The sequence below is a fragment of the Camellia sinensis genome, chromosome 5, assembly GCF_055761805.1.
Source record: "Camellia sinensis isolate YWXY chromosome 5, ASM5576180v1, whole genome shotgun sequence".
NCBI lineage: Eukaryota > Viridiplantae > Streptophyta > Magnoliopsida > Ericales > Theaceae > Camellia > Camellia sinensis.
The window spans coordinates 158,783,324-158,805,494 of record NC_138965.1 but is presented as its reverse complement, the minus strand read 5'-3'; positions in this window follow the sequence as shown (position 1 = coordinate 158,805,494).

Sequence of the window (22,171 nt, the reverse complement as noted above, 5' to 3'; positions counted from 1 at the left end):
TCCAACGCTACCCCCGCCAACTCCAAGCCGATAATTCCACCAGGTCCTGAAAACCAACTGTAACATGCCCGGAAGGTACCCATGCGCGTTAAACAGTTCGGACCCTTTGTCTCTTTGATCTAGTCTCACTAGTGCAATGTGAAACATAGATGAGAGTCCAGATTTGGCAACTTTTATTGAAAATTCATTTTATTGCAAAAAATACATTTTGCCAGAAAATGGATTGTGTCATCAGATCTCAGAGTCGCCACCTAATATTTTGGAAAATTAGGAAACTCATGACTCGTGCCAATGCCACTATTCGTCATAACCAAAGTTGTCTCGGTTCGGAACCTTAGGTATGAGAGGGGAAGGTCATTAATTGAGTACCCCCGCTCACCCGATCAAAGATCGGTATTTACTAAACCATGATATAAATTTTATTTACGTTATATGTTCATATTCCGATTATTTAATAAATCCTAAAAAAATTACTATGTGAAGCATACAAGTATAGACTATGTCACTCACTTTGGAACAACTTGATTTCATGTAGTTTTGAAAGAGTTTTGAAAATGTACAACCCAAATAAATTGAGTTTACAAACATGAAAACCAACATCATTCCAAATTAAGCGACACAACCTCCATCCACTAGCATTCATAGAGTTATATCACATAAGCAAATAGACTCATGGTAGAATGTTAAACATAGTAAGAAAAACACATACAAACGGGATGTTAAAGCATAAAAACTTACATGTTTGACGTCCTGTGAACAAGCTACAAAAACAAAGTTAGTAAAACATGCATGATCTTATATATAAAATCCTAATGCAATTCACTCATGAGATGCAACTAAAGATTTGGCTTTTAAGATACGACATGTGAATCATCTCAAGAATATGAGGTAGCACACATAATCACATAGGAATTGATTAAATCTACAAATGTAAAATTAGCCAAATCAAGATGCATGAAACATGGATGCAAAGCATGGATATAATGAAAGATAAAATATGATACATATTCACAAATAAAGAAAGCAAGTAAAAGAACGGGATAAAAATAAGCGGGGCGGAGAATTATTACAATACTTGAAAGAATAATTACAAACCAAATTAGAGGGGGGTGAGGAAAATATTACAACAAAATAAAAACCTCATAATACACTCAAAGTAAAATAAATAAAACAAAAAAAAGTTTCATGTGCCTTGGAAGCCACCGGAAGTTGGTTAACATCGGAAGACAACGTCGTCTTGTCCAAAAGAAGCTAACTGGTCGGCCAACTAGGCCTAGCAAAACCTGTCTTATTGCGAAACCAAGAAAAGAAACAAATAAGAAATATGTAGATGGCTCAACTAACCACTATCGGTTAGATTAAAAACAAGAAAACAAATATAAAATTAAAAAAAAAATGCAAACTTACAATGAAACTAACATGAACCTAAAACAAGAAAACAAATATAAGGTAGAACATGCAAGATTACAACAAAACTAATATGAGACTAATACAAGAAAAATATAAGTTAGGAAATGCAAAATTACAACATAATTACTATGAAACTAAAACAAAAAACAAATATAAGATAAAACACGCAAGATTAAAACAAAACTAACATGAGTCTAAAATAAAAAAAGCAAATATGAGGTAGAATATACAAGATTACAACAAAACCAATATGAGACTAATATAATAAAAATATAAGTTAAGAAATGCAAAATTACAACATAATTTCTATGAAACTAAAACAAAAAAACAAATATAAGATAGAACATTCAAGATTACAACAAAACTAACATGAACCTAAAACAAAAAAAAAAACAAATATGACGTAGAACATGCAAAATTATAACAAAATTAATATGAGACTAATACAAGAAAAATATAAGCTAGGAAATGCAAGATTACAGCACAATTACTATGAAATTAAAACAAGAGAGCAAATATAAGATAGAACATGTAAGATTACAACATGAACTTAAAACAAGAAAGCAAATATGAGGTAGAACATGCAAGATTACAACAAAACTAATATAAAATTAAAACAAGTGAATAAAAATAAATAAATAATTATGAGCTAAACAAACCATTTAAATTACAACAACACACTATGAAATATAAAGTAAAAAAATAAATATGAGATAAACAAACCACTTGGATTACAACAAAATACTATGAAATAAGAAGCAAGAAAATAAATATGAGATAGAAAATATAAGAAAATGAAAGACTAGAAATTCACCTTCCAAAGAAAGATTGAACTTCTTGATTTCCAAACTTCCTCTTGATCACCCTCAAGTTTAGGAAGTGTGTTCTCAACCCTCAATTTGAAACTAAAATGTAACTCTGGGTATGTATGGTGAAAAAGCGGCTAACTCTCTTATTTTTTTCTCACTTTCAACAACACTTACTCTTTCCTTTGATCAATCACTACTGAAATTTAGCTATTTCAGAATTTTTGGAGGAGCTTTGGGTGTAAGAAAGATGGAATTTTAGTTTGTATGGAAGGTATGGGGTGTATATGGAAGACACATGTCACGACCCAAACCCGGCCCTATGGGTTTAGCACCGTAACCGGCCAGTAATCCGAGATTACCGAAGGCCTGCTTAACAGTAGTACAGTAAAACAGAGTACAGGGCCTGGCGGAAGCCAATACAGTAATTAAACAATGCCCAATGAGCTGTGACAGTCTGTATGCAAAAGGACTTTCCAAACATATTTACATTTAGTGGAAAGGTATACACAATATATACAATCATTCAGAATAGGGACCCAATCCCTATGTAACGGTACAGTAACCATTCAGTCTATAAATTCCATTGGTTATTACAAAACAGCAAGACAGTACAGAAGGGGGAGTCCTAAAACACCCCTAAGCCTTAGCATGACAGGCTTGGAACCTCGCAGTGAGGCACGGTAGTTGGCTTGACAAAACTGGAGTAACCTTGACGCTCCTAGCCGCGGTCTGGTGCCTGTACACCTACATATATATATGAGCAGTGAGGTAAAGCCCAGTGAATAACATAATGCATAAAGAGGTTAAGAATGAATGTCCTTACAGTATGAAAACAGTTCATTAAATCAGTATTTCAGTCGTTCAGTCAGTACAGTCATATGTGGTACATCCATTAGCATAACAGTACAGTAAACAGTAGGTCTTAAAAGACCGAGCAGTAAATGATGGCCATCAGTCAGTAAACAGTAGTGGTTCCATCAAGGGAACCAACAGAGATCTCTGTAACAGTAACAGTAGCAGTAGGTGCTAAGGATGCCACAATACAGTTCAGAACATAGGACATACATTCATTCAATTAACAGTATCAGTTCAGAAAGCAGTACAGTTCAGTTGTTCAGAAGATAATCATTTCGAACATATCTTTACACAGTTGTTACTCACAGAGTTTGGGCTACAGTATGCTAGAGCGTGTCTCCCCAGTCGCCAACCCTACACAGTTAACAGATTGAACACACTAAGCTACACAGCTGGAAAAGATAATAACTTAATCCCTAAGTTGCCTTGGTGTGTTCTACATCTATATCTTCAATAAGATGTCTTAAACTAGGCCTAAGAATGCCTAGAATGGGATGAGAATGCAAAGATGTACTTTTAAAAGCATTTTCAGATTTTTCTGAAAACAGAGGTCACGCTTGAGCGTAGGTCACTCCGCTCGAGCGGACATGCAGACAAAAGTACTCACTCGAGCGGTAAATCCCCCGCTCGAGCGTACTGCAAAAGTACTGGATGGGTGAAATCTCTGCTCGACGGACGCTCGACGCCCGCTTAAGCTTGAGATACAAGACTCCGCTCGAGCACCCAGTCCTCCGCTCGAGCAGATGTAAAACAGTGCAGAGATACTGGATGCTCGGATTCCACGCTCGAGCGTCACCTTCCCCCGCTCGAGCGGGAGTGCAAAATCTGGAAATTCCAGATTGCACCTCCAAGCTCAAACTCAAGCTCAAATGCATCAAAACCGATCCTCTTGGGCCCATTTTCTAGAAAACTCTTATAAACTCATAGTTAAACATGATTCAAAACTCAATTTAAGAAATCAAAGCCCAAGGGTGTTTAATCAAACCCAATTTCAAACCAATTTTTCAAGAACAATCCTCAAACGTGACATGCATGATCTTCAAATAACTTTCAAGCTCCAAAATATGCTCTAATGAGCCAATTGATTCACAAACATGATGAAAACATGGCCTACACTCAAAACATGGACATGCATGTGACGATTTGCCAAGAACTCAACTCAAAATCCAACAATACTAACATGCATGCAAGGAATGAGCTTCATTTCAACAACAATGAACCAAAACATGACTTAGTTCTACCATGAAGCATGAATCATGCAAGAACTAGCTCAATGACAACAATAAGAATATGAGTTTCCTACTTTAGTCTTGTATTCAAGGTTTAGGAGCTCAAATATGAAATCTATACTTCAATCCTCTCAATCCAAGCAAGATTAAGCAAAAGAGATGAAGACACTCTCACTCCCTCTCTCAAATCGGTGGTATGCTCAAAATGAGCTGAGCAAAAGTGTTTTAATTCAATGTATAAGGCTCAAAAGTGCAGAGATAATGGCCACTAAGTGGTCTAATTGTAATTAAGTCAAACTTTGCAATTAACCCAATATTTAATCTAATTTAATCATACTAAATCAAATTTCAGGTAAATACACCATAAAATCACATTAATTATGAGGGTCGAGAAACCTCAATCAATTCCCGGATTCGGCCGCCGATAGGGCCTTCAATTAACAGTTAAAAGCATAAAAAGGTGAACAGATAATCAAACAATCAAACAGATAAATGCACAAGTAAACAGATATACTCAGTCAATTTAGTTCTAGATTTCAGTCAGTCAGTTCAGTACTTCAATCAGTTCGCTTATCAGTCATAATCAGTTCAGTTTAACGGTAATCAGTGGTTATACGGTAAACAATGGTGAGGGTTATTACAACACACTACAAGAAAAGAGGGTAAAAAACACGGAAGCATTTGCGACGGCGCGTTTCCCGTCGCAAAAAATGGGTTTTGGCGACGGCAGGTTAGACCGTCGCAAAAAGGAGTTTTAGCGACGGCGTTTAACCGTCAGTAATAAAACTGCATGGGTAGGTAATAAATGCAGAAGTATTAGTGACGGCGTTTTGAACCGTCGCAAAAAAAAAAAAAAAAAAATTGAGACGGCATAAGTTTGCTGTCACAAATATTCGACATTTTGCGACAGCAAATGTCCGTCGCGAAAAAGGAATTACCAAAACGGCGTCGGTTTATTAATAATTATGTATCATTTGCGACGGTATAAAACTTACCGTCGCAAAAAGTAAAAAAAAAAAAAATTCCCCCCTCTTCCCTTTCATCTTGCCGCTCGATCAGTTGGATCGAAATCCCTAATTGTTTGAAACCAAATTTTTTCTCCCAAAATACCTAAACGAGCGACGAACGGCGAAGGACTAGCGGTGGTGCGGTGGTGCGGCGACAACGAGCGTTGAACGGCGAGCAGGCCTGCGATGGTGCGGCGACGACGACAGCTACTCAACATATGCTCTCTCTTTCTCTCTCTCTCTCTCTTCTCTACTTAGTCACCGTATCTTTGTCATTTGGGCCACCGATTTTTCAAATTCCTGAAATAATTGAGCTAGAGAACTTTTAAAATTGTTTATGGATGGTTCATTGAACAACATTTTGTGGCTAACATTGTTAATTAGGAAGCTAAAACCATTCTATTTTTCTATGCTTGCATTGTCTTTTTTGTTGGTTTTTTTAGTGTTCTTCTCTCACTTGCATTGTGTTTGTTTTATGTTTGTTTTTGTTGGTTTTTTTTTTTCTTTTTGGTGAGTTTAGCAATTGGGAAGTCATGGGGATAGGTAGGGGAAAAAAAATCTCTGATTCTATTTTCTAGCACTAGAATGGTGAGGAGTGTCTTCATGTCTTCGTCAGGTGTTTGCTTTTAAGGGTTAGGCAATTCGATCACTAATTAAATTAAAATAATGTTATACAAATAGAAGATTTATATAGTAAAATTATATAAAATGATGTGAAACTATCAACGATTTTATCATTTTAAAATAAGGTTCAAGTTCCTCTCTAATTCAAAATTAAAATTGGGCTTTGTGACCTATTACGAAGTTTATATTGATAATCTGAATATTTTAATATTTAGAACTCGTTAAGTATTTTATCCTTATAAAAAATTACATTAATTGGATATCGACAGTCAATTGAACAAATCAAATTTATTTCAACATTAATTATGATTTAAAAAATAAATTATTAGCATAAATGTGATTTGATCATGTAATTATTGATATTCAATTAATATAATTTTTTACAAGAATAAAGTATTCGATGATTTCTACACATTACATGATTTGAATTATTGATGTTTATTCCATGGTGGGCCCTCGGAGGCCCAACATGACACTTTGTTTCGTTAAAAGAAATAATCCATCAAATTGATTATTACATAAACATCACAGTCACATTATTTTCATAACAAATTTTTATGAGTTTTCCATAATAATATCTTTTCTCTTAACAGATTATATAACTCGCAATTGGTACATGCAATGCGTGTGTAATTTAAATAAGTAAAAATAAAATAAAAAATCATTATATATTATATGTGACTCAAGTGGTAAAAATTTTCTTAACTAGAGTTGAGGTTTTAGGTTTGAGATCCACTCTGCTTGGCATAAAGAGAAAATTTTCAAGATACCAAATTAAACGTTTGTTATATGGCGTAGATTACAAATGAACAAATATCTTTTCCCTTAACATAATATAATTAAATTAATGAGAACATGAGTGTTCATTTAATTTTATTTAAAATTTTTTGTTATTCATTAATACCATGTAAAATCATGTAATCATTGTACTTTTTATTTGTCTTTTCTTTAGTGCTTTTATATATTCACTCAAAAAATTTCTCATCACTCTCGGCCACATGCTTCAATAAGCAAATTCTTTGTAATAAAAGTGTAGGTGTGATGAGTTTTATGGGTAAATTAGAAGCACTTTGAAGGGCAATTTCTTTATTTGGAGGATTGATTGAATTCTTTGTGATAAAAGTGTAGGCATGATGAGTTTTATGCGTATATTAGAAGCACTTTGCTTTGGGTAATTTATTTATTGGGAGGATTGCTTGAAGGGTGGGAAAACAAAGTACCAAACTTGAAGGTGAATCTAAAGCTGGCTTGTAAGCACGTGTAAATGTTTTTCTGTGTTGACTATATTGCTAGTTGATCCTATAAATAGAGGTTTTGGTACCACTCTTTTTATTGAACACCCACCAAAATGAATAAATACTTTAATTAATACAAACTTTAGTTAAAGGTTATAAATTGTACATATGTTCTTTGTCCTTGCCTTTAAACAATCTTTCTTTACACCAAATGTTATTTGAAAAGGTGATCAAAATCTAGCAAGATGTTGATGATAGTTCTATGTGGCATCATCTCTATTCTGGACCTAAGGATGCTATCATGGTACATGAATACGTAGGTATTATATTTAGAGTTACTTTGATGAGATATTTTTGTGGATGTGTACAGATGATGGATATGAGTTGGATTGATTTGCCAAATAGGATGTCGAGCGAATACATTAATGGGATTGATGAATTCCTTGTGTTTGCCTACACCAATAGGGTTGAAGGTTCGATGATCAGTTGTCCGTGTAGGAAGTGTGAGAATCGATATCATCTTGTACGAGAGGGTGTACGGGAGCATCTGATTTTGAATGGTTTTTTAAAAAAATACAAACATTGGATTAATCATGGGGAATCTTACGTATCTCTGCATGGTAATCGAGAGAATGAAACATTAGCTAATTTAGACATTGGGGATGATATGATTGGAATGATACAAGGGGCTATAGGAAATCCACATGCCGGTACAAGTGTTTAGGGTAATGAACCATAGGGGCCTGATCCCCATGCATCTGAACCTCAGCTCGGTCCAAATGCAGAAACTGCAAAGTATTTCAAACTTCTTCAAGATGCAGAAAGTGAATTGTATCCGGGTTGTCAGAAGTTCACATCATTGTCATTCATTGTTCGACTTTTACATTTGAAGGTACTTAATCAGTGGAAAGACAAGTCTGCTGACATGTTGCTTGAGTTATTGAATAAGGCGTTCCCGTTGGGTGTGAAACTCCCAGACTCATATTATAAAGCTCAAAAGGTCACAACAGATTTGGGCTTCACGTATGAGACGTGGGATGCATGTCCCAACAGTTGCATGTTGTTTCGATACGAGGACGCTAATCTTGATAAATGTGTCATATGCAACAGTTTTAGATGGAAATCAAATGGTGATGGTGGTTCAAATGGTCCTAACAAAGGTGGCAAACGAATAGCTGCAAAACAGACGAGGTATTTTCCTTTAAAGCCAAGGTTGCAGAGGTTGTTTATGTCATCCAAGACGGCCAAGTTAATGAGATGGCATGCAGAGGAACGAACTGATGATGGTGTCTTTAAGCATCCTGCTGACTCTCTTACATGAAAAGATTTTGACTGTCGGAATATTGACTTTAGTAATAATTGCCGAAGTGTAAGGCTTGGCTTAGCATCTGATGGTTTTAACCCATTCAGGACGATGAACATAGTTCATAGCACTTAGCCTGTTGTGCTCATTCCATATAACTTGCCGCCATGGATGTGCATGAAGCAACCATTTCTAATTTTATCCGTGCTTATTGACGGCCCGAAAGGACCTGGTGACAAGATCGATGTGTATATGCAACCGTTGATTGAGGAGTTGAAAGAACTATGGAATGAGGGTGTGTCAACATTTGATGCATCAACAAATCAAATGTTTCAAATGCATGCAGCTTTACTGTGGACAATTAGTGATTTTCCTGCATACACAAACTTGTTAGGATCGAGCACTAAAGGCGAATATGCATGTCCTTGTTGCAATAAGGAAACTACATCGTGTTGGTTGAAGCATAGTAGGAAACAATCATACTTGGGTCATCGCAGATTTTTACCTACTGGCCATAAATTTCGGAAGGATAAAGTATCATTTGATGGTAGTCGGGAAGTCAGACTCAAACCAAAATTGTTGTCTGGAACTGAGATGTTGCTACAATTAGAATCTAAGGGTATTTTAACCCAATACAAGAGGGATGACCTTAAGGAAAGGCATAAGAGACAGGTAGAGAAGGAGAAAGTTGGACATCGCACCCATAGCTGGAAGAAAAAGAGTATCTTTTATGAACTGCCATATTAGGAGCACAATCTAATAAGACACAACCTCGATGTGATGCATATAAAGAAGAATGTTTATGACAATGTGTTGTGGACAATATTAGGGGTTGCAGGAAAGTCGAAAGATGGTGTTAATGCTCGGCGTGATTTACAAGATATGAATATTAGAAAACCCCCACATTTGCAGTTAAGAGGGTCGAATAAAGCCTATTTACCACCAGCACAATTCACGATGACCAAGGATGAGAAATATTTGTTCTTGAAAGTGTTAAAGGAAGTAAGAGTTCCCGACAGGTATTCATCCAATATATCACGTCGTGTGCGCTTACATGATAGAAGTATTGGGGGTCTTAAGAGCCACGATAATCATATTCTGATGCAACAACTTATTCCATTGGCTATTCGAAGATCGTTACCGAAGAATGTAATTGAACCCTTGATTGAATTGAGCAATTTCTTTAGACAATTGTGTTCCAAAGTGAATCGTGCGACGAATTTGCAATATATTCAAGATCGTATCACTGTAACACTTTGTCATCTAGAGAAAATATTTCCTCCGAGTTTTTTTGATATAATGGAGCACTTGCCTATACATTTAGCTGATGAAGCCTTATTGGGTGGAGCGATTCAGTTTCGATGGATGTATCCAATTGAGAGGTATCTTCTTACTTTGAAGCAATACGTGCATAATAGAGCTCATCCTGAAGGATCAATTGCTAAAGGATATATTATGGAAGAATGCATGAATTTTTGTGCACAATATCTCAATGATTTGGAAACCAAATCTAGTCGACCCGTGAGGAACTATAGTGGTGCTGATAATCTGGGTCATGCTATTGGTGAAAACACATGCTTTTATCTTGATAATACTTCTTGGGTACAAGCTCATCGGCACATCTTATTCAATACAAGCGCGGTTCAACCATTCATAAAGTAGGTTAAGTCACTCACTCAATATTTTATTATGTTTTATTGAATTTTCAACCAAATATTTTGTATTGATAAAATTTCAATCTACACAGCAAACACCTTGAAGTATTTAAGCTCAAAATGCCTCGCGTCGACGATCATCAGCTTCGGCGTGAACATTTTGAAACTTTTCACATTTGGATCAAGGAATATGTATGTATTTAACTCTATAGATTCTAGTTACTTAAGTCGAACTACATTTTAAATTTTACATTTTCGTTTTAAATAGGTCCAAATTTTGCGAAGGACTACTGATGTCATATTTTCTGAAGAGATTATTCTATTGGCAAATGGTCCTCATAACCTGGCAAGGAGGTTCAACGGGTATATACTAAATGAGTTTCGGTATCGAGTAAAGGGCATGGATGATCGTCGAGCCACACAAAATTGTGGTGTAGCTTTGAAGGTAGATACCATAAGTTATGCTAGTCGGAAAAACAAGAATCCTCGTGTGGGGTCTGTGTACTATTATGGACAATTGACAGATATTGTTGAGATTCGATATTCCAATGAGAAGAAACATGTGTTGTTTAAGTATGATTGGATTGACAACATTCACGGAAAGAAAGAAGATGTCTTCAATTTCACGTTGGTCAACTTCAATCATTTGTTGTACCGAGATGATCGAATTACCAATGAACCTTTCATCTTGGCGTCCCAAGAAGAGCAAATTTGGTATACAACTAGACTGGCAAGTGGTGGTGAAGATGTCTCAAAGAGGTTTATTTGATATGAGTTCGACTGATCCACAAATCGAGCCATACATGAGCCAACAATCGGAAGAAAATATAATGCTTCGTGATGAAGAAGTTGGTTGGGTAAGGGAAGCCGCAGAAGGGGAAACAGTTGATGTTCAAATAGGGTGATATTTAATCAACATCAGTAATTCATTTAAGGCCAAGGTTGTAGTTAATCATCAGTTTCTTAATTTACTTAGTCTTTGTAATTGTATTAGTTCAATTAATGCCATATTATAGTTGAGGACAAACCATTGTCTATGTTTCTAATGTCAATTAATGTTATATTGCTTGCAGATTATTATGGGAAAGAAGAAGAAGCCTGATCATCCTCGGTATGTGATGTCTGATGTGCTACATAACAGGGCATCAGTAGCACCACCATTAGGGGAGGCATCACATCGGCCACCATTGGAGGGGCCATTAGTGCCACCACCATCGGACCAGCCATCACAGCGACCACTATTACTGGCATCACCATCAGTGGCACCACAGCAGCTACCATGTACTCAGCCTCCACGCCTACCATCAGTGCGTCCACCATCAGTGGCACCACAGCAGCTATCATCCCGACTAGAGTCATCAGCTTATGAGCCATCCGCAGGTATATAAATTTGCTTTGATTTATATGAAAATTATTTAAACATACATTTATTTATTCTCATTATATATAACTTGTTTATTCTCATTGTATTTTGCAGACCCTTCGACTTCTTCACAGCCCACCTCACGTATAAGAATTCGATTTGTATTCACATTATTTAAATTTGCACTTGTTTATTATCATTGCATGTTGTTTATTGTTATTGTATCTCGCAAGTCATGTTAGTTCTTTATCAACCTCGACTAGGCGTGGTAGAGGATGTGCCAAGGGCATTAGGGAGTGGGGTACTGGTACAAAGCTGGACATACAATTTGATGAAAATTACTGCCCAATAGGAGATAACGTGGCTAAGTTAACTACTCAACTTGGCATTATTGTGCGGAATGGTAACATTGTTCCTCTTACTTTTCTTGACTGGAACAATGTGCCTGATGATATTGTTGATGCTATCTGGAAGGATGTGAAGGTAAAAGTATATTTTTGTCCAAAAATTCGAATTCCAAAATTGTGTTATTATTATTTAAACTTTGAAATTGTGTTTTATATGACAATTTGAATATATGTCCAGAGGAGTACAAGCCAATATGCATGAAAGACTGCAACAGCATATGGAAGGATCACAAGAACAAGATTAAGGCTAAGTGTTTCAAGCCTAGAAGTTCTGATCCTAATCTGAAAGATGATGTTCCTTTGCACATTGTGCCAAGCCATTGGGAAGAACTTGTGGAGTATTGGCATACTTCCGATGCTGAGGTATACAAATAAGTTATATGTATGATATGTAAACATATAAATCATATTTATATACTTACATTTGTTGAACCTGTTATAGAAAATTGCAACTAGGAACGCTAAAAATCGGCGAGCTCACGGCATAGCTCATACCACAGGGCGTACTACTTTCGCTCAGATATGGCATGAGGTTTACATTTTATTGTTTTATTTTTGTATATAAATAAACATTGTATATTTGTAAATTATTTGGATTCTAATTTTCATATTTTTAAAAAAATGTAGATGACCAATAAGGGGGAGTTTACTGATAAAATGAATGTTTGGCTTATGACACATAGAGCAGATGACCCAGAGGTTATCCAGACCTTGGCAGTTTCCAAACACCTTTTCATGTGTTGTTAAAGTTTATTTTTTATTTTTTGTGTGTCAACCATCTTAATTTGGCATATACATGTATGTCTTATTCAATACAGGATGAGTTTAATCGTCAATTCTCTATACTACCTGAGGATTGTCGGACTTTGGAGGCTAGGAATACCATTTTTCATGAGTTGATAGGTCAAGACGGACATGGATATTATCGCACATACGGGAGAACTGTGCCTCGGAGAGCGGTGTATAAAGATGGTGCTAGGCCATCACAGTCAACACCCCAGCCATCGACTATTGATCAGATCACACAGCAGGTTCGTGCAGAGCTAAGGGATGAGTTGAGAGAGGAGCTGCGAGCAGAGTTCTCTACACATTTACAGCAGATGAGAGCTGAGATGATGGCCCTTGTGTCACAAGAGGCGAGTGTGGATCCTAACAGACAGGTTCGATATAAATTAAATTGTTTGATAGTTCAATTTTCACACAACATTATGTATAAAATTCAAATATGATTAACACATTATGCATTGACTATGATGGGTTCCTGATACATCGAGTGGCCACCGGGTATTTAGGGAATCTGCAGAAGACGAGAATCCATATACACCACCACCAAAAGATCAGGTATAAAATGTATCTTTGCATTCTAAGCTAAAATGTATCTTTGCAATCTTTACATTCTAAGTTAAGAGACTTGTGGGAGAAGACGAGACTCCAATCGGGTTCCCAAATTGGGAGTTAGGGACGCATTTCACTTTAGGCAAACTAGTTCCTTAAGAAACTTAAATTCGAGGTGTTAACGTCCCAAAATCACCAAACGATGTCAATTTATCACGAAACTTGGCACACACGACCGCCTATGCATGAGAGACTTGTGGGAGAAGACGGGACTCCAATTGGGTTCCTGGATTGGGAGTTAGAGCCGGATTTCACTTTAGGCGAACTAGTTCCTTAAAAAATTTGAATTCCAGGTGTTAACACCCCAAAATCATCAAACGGCGTCGGTTTATCACGAAACTTGGCACACACGACCGCTTAGGTACGAGAGACTTGTGGGAGAAGACAGGGCTCGAATTGGGTTCCTGGTTTGGGAGTTAGAGCCAGATTTCACTTTTGGCAAACTAGTTCCTTAAGAAACTTGAATTCGAGGTGTTAATGCCCCAAAATCACCAAACGGCGTCGGTTTATCACAAAACTTGGCACACACGACCGTCTATGCACGAGAGACTTGTGGGAGAAGACGGGACTCCAATCGGGTTCCCGGATTGGAAGTTAGAGCCGGATTTCACTTTAGGCGAACTAGTTCCTTAAAAAACTTAAATTCGAGGTGTTAACGCCCCAAAATCATCAAACAGCATCGGTTTATCACGAAACTTGGCACACACGACTGCCTAGGCACGAGAGACTGGTGGGAGAAGACGGGGCTCGAATCGGGTTCTCGGTTTGGGAGTTAAAGCCAGATTTCACTTTAGGTAAACTAGTTCCTTAAGAAACTTGAATTCGAGGTGTTAACGCCCCAAAATCACCAAACGGCGTCAGTTTAGCATGAAACTTGGTACACACAACCGCCTAGGCACGAGAGACTTGTGGGAGAAGACGGGACTCCAATTGGGTTCCCGGTTTGGGAGTTAGAGCCGGATTTCACTTTAGGCAAACTAGTTCCTTAAGAAACTTAAATTCGAGGTGTTAACGCCCCAAAATCACCAAACGGCGTCAGTTTAGCACGAAACTTGGCACACACGACCGCATAGGCACGAGAGACTTGTGGGAGAAGACGGGGCTTGAATCGGGTTCTCGGTTTGGGAGTTAGAGTCGGATTTCGGTCTAGGCAAACTAGTTCCTTAAGAAACTTGAATTCGAGGTGTTAACGCCCCAAAATCACCAAACGGCGTCAGTTTAGCACGAAACTTGGCAAATACGACCGCCTAGGCATGAGAGACTTGTGGGAGAAGACGGGACACCAATTGGGTTCCTGGTTTGGGACTTAGAGTCGAATTTCACTTTAGGCAAACTAGTTCCTTGAGAAACTTGAATTCGAGGTGTTAACGCCCCAAAATCACCAAACGGTGTCGGTTTAGCACGAAACTTGGCACACACGACCGCCTAGGCACGAGAGACTTGTGGGAGAAGATGGGGCTCGAATTGGGTTCCTGGTTTGGGAGTTAGAGCCGGATTTCACTTTAAGCAAACTAGTTCCTTAAGAAACTTGAATTCGAGGTGTTAATGCCCCAAAATCACCAAACGGCGTCGGTTTAGCACGAAACTTGGCACGCACGACTGCCTAGGCACGAGAGACTTGTAGGAGAAGACGGGACTCCAATTAGGTTCCTGGTTTGGGAGTTAGAGTCGGATTTCACTTTAGGCAAACTAGTTCCTTAAAAAACTTGAATTCGAGGTGTTAATGCCCCAAAATCACCAAACAGCGTCGGTTTAGCATGAAAATTGGCACACACGACCGCCTAGGCACGAGAGACTTGTGAGAGAAGACGGGACTCCAATTGGGTTCTCGGTTTGGGAGTTAAAGGCGGATTTCACTTTAGGCAAACCAGTTCCTTAAGAAACTTGAATTCGAGGTGTTAACTCCCCAAAATCACCAAACGGCGTCGGTTTAGGACGAAACTTGGCACACACGACCATCTAGGCACGAGAGACTTGTGGGAGAAGACGGGGCTTCAATCGGGTTCCCGGTTTGGAAGTTAGAGTCGGATTTCGGTCTAGGCAAACTAGTTCCTTAAGAAACTTGAATTCAAGGTGTTAACGCCCCAAAATCACCAAACGGCATCGATTTAGCATGAAACTTGGCACATACGACCGCCTAGGCACGAGAGACTTGTGAGAGAAGACGAGACTCCAATTGGGTTCCCGGTTTGGGAGTTAGAGCCGGATTTCACTTTAGGAAAACTAGTTCCTTATGAAACTTGAATTCGAGGTGTTAACGCCCCAAAATCACCAAACGGCGTCGGTTTAGCACAAAACTTGGCACACATGACTGCCTAGGCACGAGAGACTTGTGGGAGAAGACAGGGCTTGAATCGGGTTCCCGGTTTGGGAGGTAGAGTCAGATTTCGGTCTAGGTAAACTAGTTCCCTAAGAAACTTGAATTCGAGGTGTTAACGCCCCAAAATCAACAAACGGCTTCGGTTTAGCATGAAACTTGGCACACACGACCGCCTAGGCACGAGAAACTTGTGGGAGAAGACGGGACTCCAATCGGGTTCCCGGTTTGGGAGTTAGGGCCGGATTTCTGTCTACCCAAAATTATTTGCTAAACTATCTTTGTAATTATATAGTAGTTAATTTTTTATGTTTTTCTATAATTAAAATATTAACACCATCATATTGTCATTAATTATTTTTATTTTGCTATTTTCAGATATTTCCTGAATAGCAGTTTGCTTCTTGTGGAATGCGGGCGTGTATAGATTATGACAAACTTTTGTTTTTGTAACTCACGGAAGAATGAAGACAAAAACTTTTGGTTTTGATTTTGATTTACGTTATTTAAATTTGTGAACAACATTATGTATGTATTATGCGACATTATGTAGTGGGATAATTTTTATTGTTGAATTTTTATTTATGTATTGTTATGAATGGAACAACATTATGAATTTTTATTATGTGTCAACTTTTGTTTATGTATGTATTTATATTATTATGTAATTATTGATTTTTTTTTTAGTTATTTTTTATTTAATACAGGTTATTTTAATCATTTTAATAATTTTTTTTTTTTTTTGAGACGGCAGAACACACAGTCTCAAAAAGTAAATTCAACCAGGATTTTTTGCGACGGCACCTTTACTGTCGTAAAAGGTAGGGATTTGATTAGAAAATATGGCTTTAGCGACGGTGTTATTGTCGTCGCCAATACTCCTTTAGCGACGGCAATATGGTGCTGTCTCAATTACATTTTTAGTGACGGTATGTTTAGCCGTCGCAAAAAACCCCTTTGGCGACGGCAACACAGTGCCGTCTAAAAAAAAGTCAGATTTTCATCCGTTATTTGTGGCAGGATTTTTCCATCGCAAAAAATGTATTTTTGCCGTCACAAACAATTTGCGACGGCGTTTGCCGTCGCTAAAAGCCTTTTGCAACCCCCTTTGTTGCGGCCCCCCACTTGCCGTCGCAAAAAGTCACTTACCATCGCAAAAACCTTTTGAGACGGCATTTGGGCTATTTGCGACGACGTTTTGCCGTCGCAAAAAATCAATTTTTTTGTAGTGATAGGAGTATTGTTAGCTCAAAAACTCAATTTTTCTCTATTTTTTACCCTTTTCTCACTCTTTTCTCTTCAATGTTGTGGTCCTCTTTCTCTTTTACAATATTATCATGCTATATAGGCAATAAGGGAGAGCAAAGGTCAAAAAGAAGGTGGGAGACAAGAATGTGATAGGGAGGCAAATTTTCAAGGTGGTTGCTTGGGATACTCTTTTATGGATGCAAACAAAACCTCTTTTTGACCATGGGGGATGATTAGGTATATTGGAGGATGAGTGGGTGCACTTGAATGGATTAGAAAATAGGTAAATGGGGTGTCCCAACCGAACCAAAACGAAGAAAAATAGGGTTGTTGCTGTTTTGGGCTGAGTCAACAAAATTTGCTATTAAGCCCAACTTCAAATGGGCATATCTCCCTTATTCGGACTTGGTTTTAGGTGATTATTTGGTCTAAATTGAAGCCCTAGAAGTCTATTTTCCAATGGTGGTGGCCTCACATTTAAATTCCAAGTGTATAAAGAGATATGCTTAGTTTAGTGAAGGTTGTTCATTTTTTTCTTAACAATTTGATGCTCATCCTTTCCCTAAACTAGTTTTCTTCCATCCCCTCATGTTTCCTTCAAATCCAAACCTATAAAGAAGATATTTTTAAATATTTTTTTTAAGAGTTCACCTCACGTCCATTTATTTCTACTTTGTCCTTACTCAATTTACTGAAAAGTACAATATTTTAATTGAAATGGGAGCCTCGGAACATCATAGAAATATTTGGAAAAATATTTTGAAAAAAGGGTTTTAAGGTCTAAAATAGTTTGGCCAAAAATGTGTGAAGGTTGGGATTAAAGCTCAAATTTCATTTTTCTTGTTGAAAACTGTTGGGAAACATATTCTGATTGTCATCATCGGGTAATCAACAGAAAGCGCCTAAGTCTTAGGGCTGGTCAAAATGGGGTGTTTACACCAACAAGGCCAACTTATTGAACAACTGATGGCAGAAGTTGAAATGCTCAAGGAAGAACTACGCACAACCCGAAGAAAGCCTGCCAAACAAGCCTGAACTGCCGATCAACAAAGGCGACCAAATCACCATCAGGTCATAAGCCAGACCACCACCAGCAATGCCGACCAAACACAGAAAAAGCATCAAGCCACCTGAAGGGATTTTTTAGATAACCCGGAGAACAACCTAAGGAGCTAGCTCGATAGTCGGACCAGAGGACATCCAAAAACCCATTATACGAAAACTCTTCACAGATGATTTAGCGTCTCCTTTCTCTCGACCAATAGACAACGTGGATCCACCAAAAAGGTTCACCTTGCAAAAATTCAACTTGTATGATGGTAAAAGGGATCCGACTATCTACATTCAACATTATACGCAGGCCATAACGTTATGGAGCAACAATGGCCCGATCATGTGTCGGATGTTTTCCTCGAGTTTAGGTGAAATGGCGTTGCGATGGTACTACAAATTGGAAGCGCGATCTATCAGCGATTGGGAACAGTTGCAGTAAGCGTTTGTCTCCCGTTTTATCACCAATAATCAACTACCGAAAAAAGTAGATGTGCTCCTCACAATGAAGAATGAAGATACGGAGAGGCTACGAGAGTATTCTAGTAGGTATTGGCCAGCTTATAATGAAATCGATAACTGCAATGAGCAACTGGCAGTAGCTTCATTCAAGTTAGGGTTGCTACCCGAGAGCAAGCTTCGGCAGTCACTAACAAAAAAGCCCCCGACCAATGTGGGAAGTCTGATGAGGTGAGTTAAATAATACTGTAAGATTGAAGATAGCATAAGAGGCGCCGAAGAACCAAAGCCTGTCTGAATCCCAGCTAAGACTCCACAGAAAGATGAGAAGAAATCTTCGGACAACAAAAGAAAGGAATCCAACGCAATCGCCGACCAGCCAAAAATACAAAATGAAGCCTTCCAAGCGATTATCACCACCTTTAATGAGCCGATATATTGCTTAATGTCAAAAATCCAGAACGAACCCTACTTCTCTTGGCTGCCTTGGATGTTCAGTGATCCATCACTTCGCAGTTGTAGATTGCGTTGTTCTTACTATAAGGACCATGGACATCTCACAGAGGATTGCAAAGTGCTAAAGCAATTCCTGGAGGAATTGGTGCAGAGCAGACACCCATGATCTTATGTTGACTCGTCCACAGATCGAAAGGATAATATCAGGAACAAAACTGGGAAAACACAACCCACGACAACTATTAATATGATCTATTCGGTTCCAACGAAAAGACGCATAGGTCGGAAAGCGGCACCGACATTCCGAAGAGAAATTATGTCCCTCTCAGAGGTGGTTGCAAAAAGGATTTGCTCATCAGTAAAGATTTCCTTCTCTAATGAGGATCTGACGTGGATCTATCATCCCCATAATGACGCATTGGTAATAACATTACAAATTGAGAAATTTGTTGTTAAAAGGATATTGATCAATTAAGGTAGTTCGACCGAAATCATGTACTATGGACTTTTCAAAAAAATTAGGATTGTCTCATGAAGCTCTACTCAATGTGGAATCCCCACTCTATGGCTTTAACTCAAGCTCGGTGTTCCCTTTGGGACGAATCTTCCTGCCAGTCAAGGCCAGAGAAACAGTTCATCAAGTCGAATTTCAGGTGGTCAACGTACCCTTCCCTTATAATGCCAAAATGGTTAGGACTTGGCTCCACCAAATGGAAGCGGTTCCATCTACCTTCCACCAGGTTCTGCGCTTCCCCGAAGCTAACATTGTCAGGACCATTCGGGGGGACCAAACGATGGCCAAACAATGTATGGCTATCTTTTTAACTCGGCCACCGGAAGTGCAAATGAACGATTTAGGGATAGGAGAGAAAGCTGAACCAGAGATTGCGACTAAGAGTGCTGAAAAACTCAAAAAAATACTAATCGATCCCGAAGATGAAGATAGGTTATTCCTCAAAGGTAAAAATCTTGGCCCCGAAGAAAAAATATATATGGTGGATTTCTTACTTCAATACAGGGATATATTCGCCTAGACACCTTATGAAATGGAGGGCATCGACCCAAGGGTGACGAGCCACAAGCTATATGTGAGTCTGGACTCACGACCGGTAATACAGAAGAATAGAAGGCCCACGCCTCAATGTGTCGACGTCATCAAGGAGGAGGTAGCTAAGTTACTTGAGGCCAATGATATTCGGGAAGTTCAATATCCGGATTGGTTGTCCAACACTATGGTGGTCAAGAAAAAAAAGGACAAATGGAGGGTATGTGTAGATTTCATCGACCTAAACAAAGCATGGCCCAAAGATAGCTTTCCTTTACCAAAAATTGACCAACTCGTGGATGCAACCTTTAGACATGAAAGAATGAGTGTTCTAGATGCGTATCGAGGATATCATTAGATTGCAATGCATCCGCATGATCATGAGAAAACCTCTTTTATCACACCAATCGGGTTGTTCTGTTACATAGTAATGCCCTTTCGGTCTTAAAAATACTAGAGCAACGTATCAATGGCTGGTTACAAAAATGTTCCACAGTCAAATCGGACGGAACCTTGAAGTATACATCGATGACATGGTAATCAAGTCAAAGAAGGCTAAGAATCATCCCGATGATCTTCGAGAAACCTTTGAGGTACTCCGTAGGTACAAGATGAAGCTTAATGCGGCAAAGTGTGCGTTCGGGGTTGGATCAGGAAAGTTCCTAGGATATATAGTCACTAATCGAGGAATAGAAGCCAATCCCGATCAAATTCAGGCATTGACCAACCTAACCCCGCCCTCAACTGTTAAAGGAATCCAAATACTCACTGGGATAGCGGCAGCACTCAATAGGTTCATCGACTGATCCTCCGATCAATGCAGATCGTTCTTCCAACTGACCAAGAGAAGAAATCGATTCTAATGGACCCCAGAATGCGACCATGCTCTACAAGAACTAAAAGGTTATCTCGTCAAACCACCTCTACTCACCAGCCCCGACAATGAGGAAAGGTTGTACTTGTACTTAGCAGTTTTCGATCATGTTCGACACTCATAAAAGAGAGTTCAGATGGGCAAATACCAGTCTTCTACGTGAGCAAAACACTACTCGACGCAGAAACTAGGTATCTGCCCCTAGAAAAGTTACTTCTGGCATTGGTCATTTTCTTCCGCAAATTACGTCATTACTTCTTAGCCCATTCTATCATTGTTTACCCAACTTTTCCACTTAAACGGGTCTTGCACCAATCTAATTCCATAGGACATATTTCCAGGTGGGCTGTCGAACTCGGATGGTACGATATTCAGTTCCGACCAAGGACTTCAATCAAAGCACAAGTTTTAACCGTTTTCTTAGCCGAATTTTCACCAAAAACGAGCATCGTAGAGAGCGAAACGGGAGTCACACCTTTCACCGACACCATGTGGGTTGCGATGAGGCTAGTAACGCTAAGGGTTCAGGGATTGGATTTGCACTAATCACACCTCACCAAGAGACAATTGAAATATCTGCTCGCCTGGGCTTTTCGGCTACTAACAATGAATGCGAATATGAAACTCTCATCAATGGCCTCACAACTGTAAAGATGCTAGGTGCTAAATCAATAAGAGTTCAGTCCGATTCACAACTGGTTGTCAAACAGATGGATGACGAATACACAGTTAGGGATGAGGGAATGATAAAATATCTAGGAGTAGCCAAGGCTGCAGTCGAGCAATTTAATTCCTTCGAGATTCACCAGATCGAGCCAGATCAAAATAGCCATGCCGATGCACTAGTCACCTTGGCCACATCAATTGCACGAACAGAACGACGCACAATCAAAATAGGGGACATTTCTGTCTCTAGCATCACCAGAGAAGTTTCGTTCCCCATCCATTCCACCGAAAATTAGATGACCCGCCTCATCCGATATTTGTTTGATGGTATCGTGCCCACTGATAGCAAGGAGACCCATCGGATCAGACTACGAGCTATGCAATTTTAGCTAAATGACTCAAAGCAGCTGTTTAGGAAATCCTATTTGGGACCCTATCTCAAGTGCCTACATCCCGACGAGGTCACAAGTGTGTTAGATGAGCTGTACGCCGGATCATGCGAGGCGCACACATGGGGTAGATCGTTGGTTCATCGGGCATTCACACATGGATATTGGTGGCCCCGAATAGAACACGACGCACAACAGATCGTCCAAAAATGTTCGGCATGCCAAAAGTTTTCACCAATTATCCGACAACCCTTTGAAGAGCTCAATCCCGTCTCGAGTCCTTCGCCATTTGCACAATGGAGGTTAAATCTCATCGGACCATTGCCACGCACTCCAAGAAATCTGAAATAGTTGATCGTAGCAACAGATTATTTT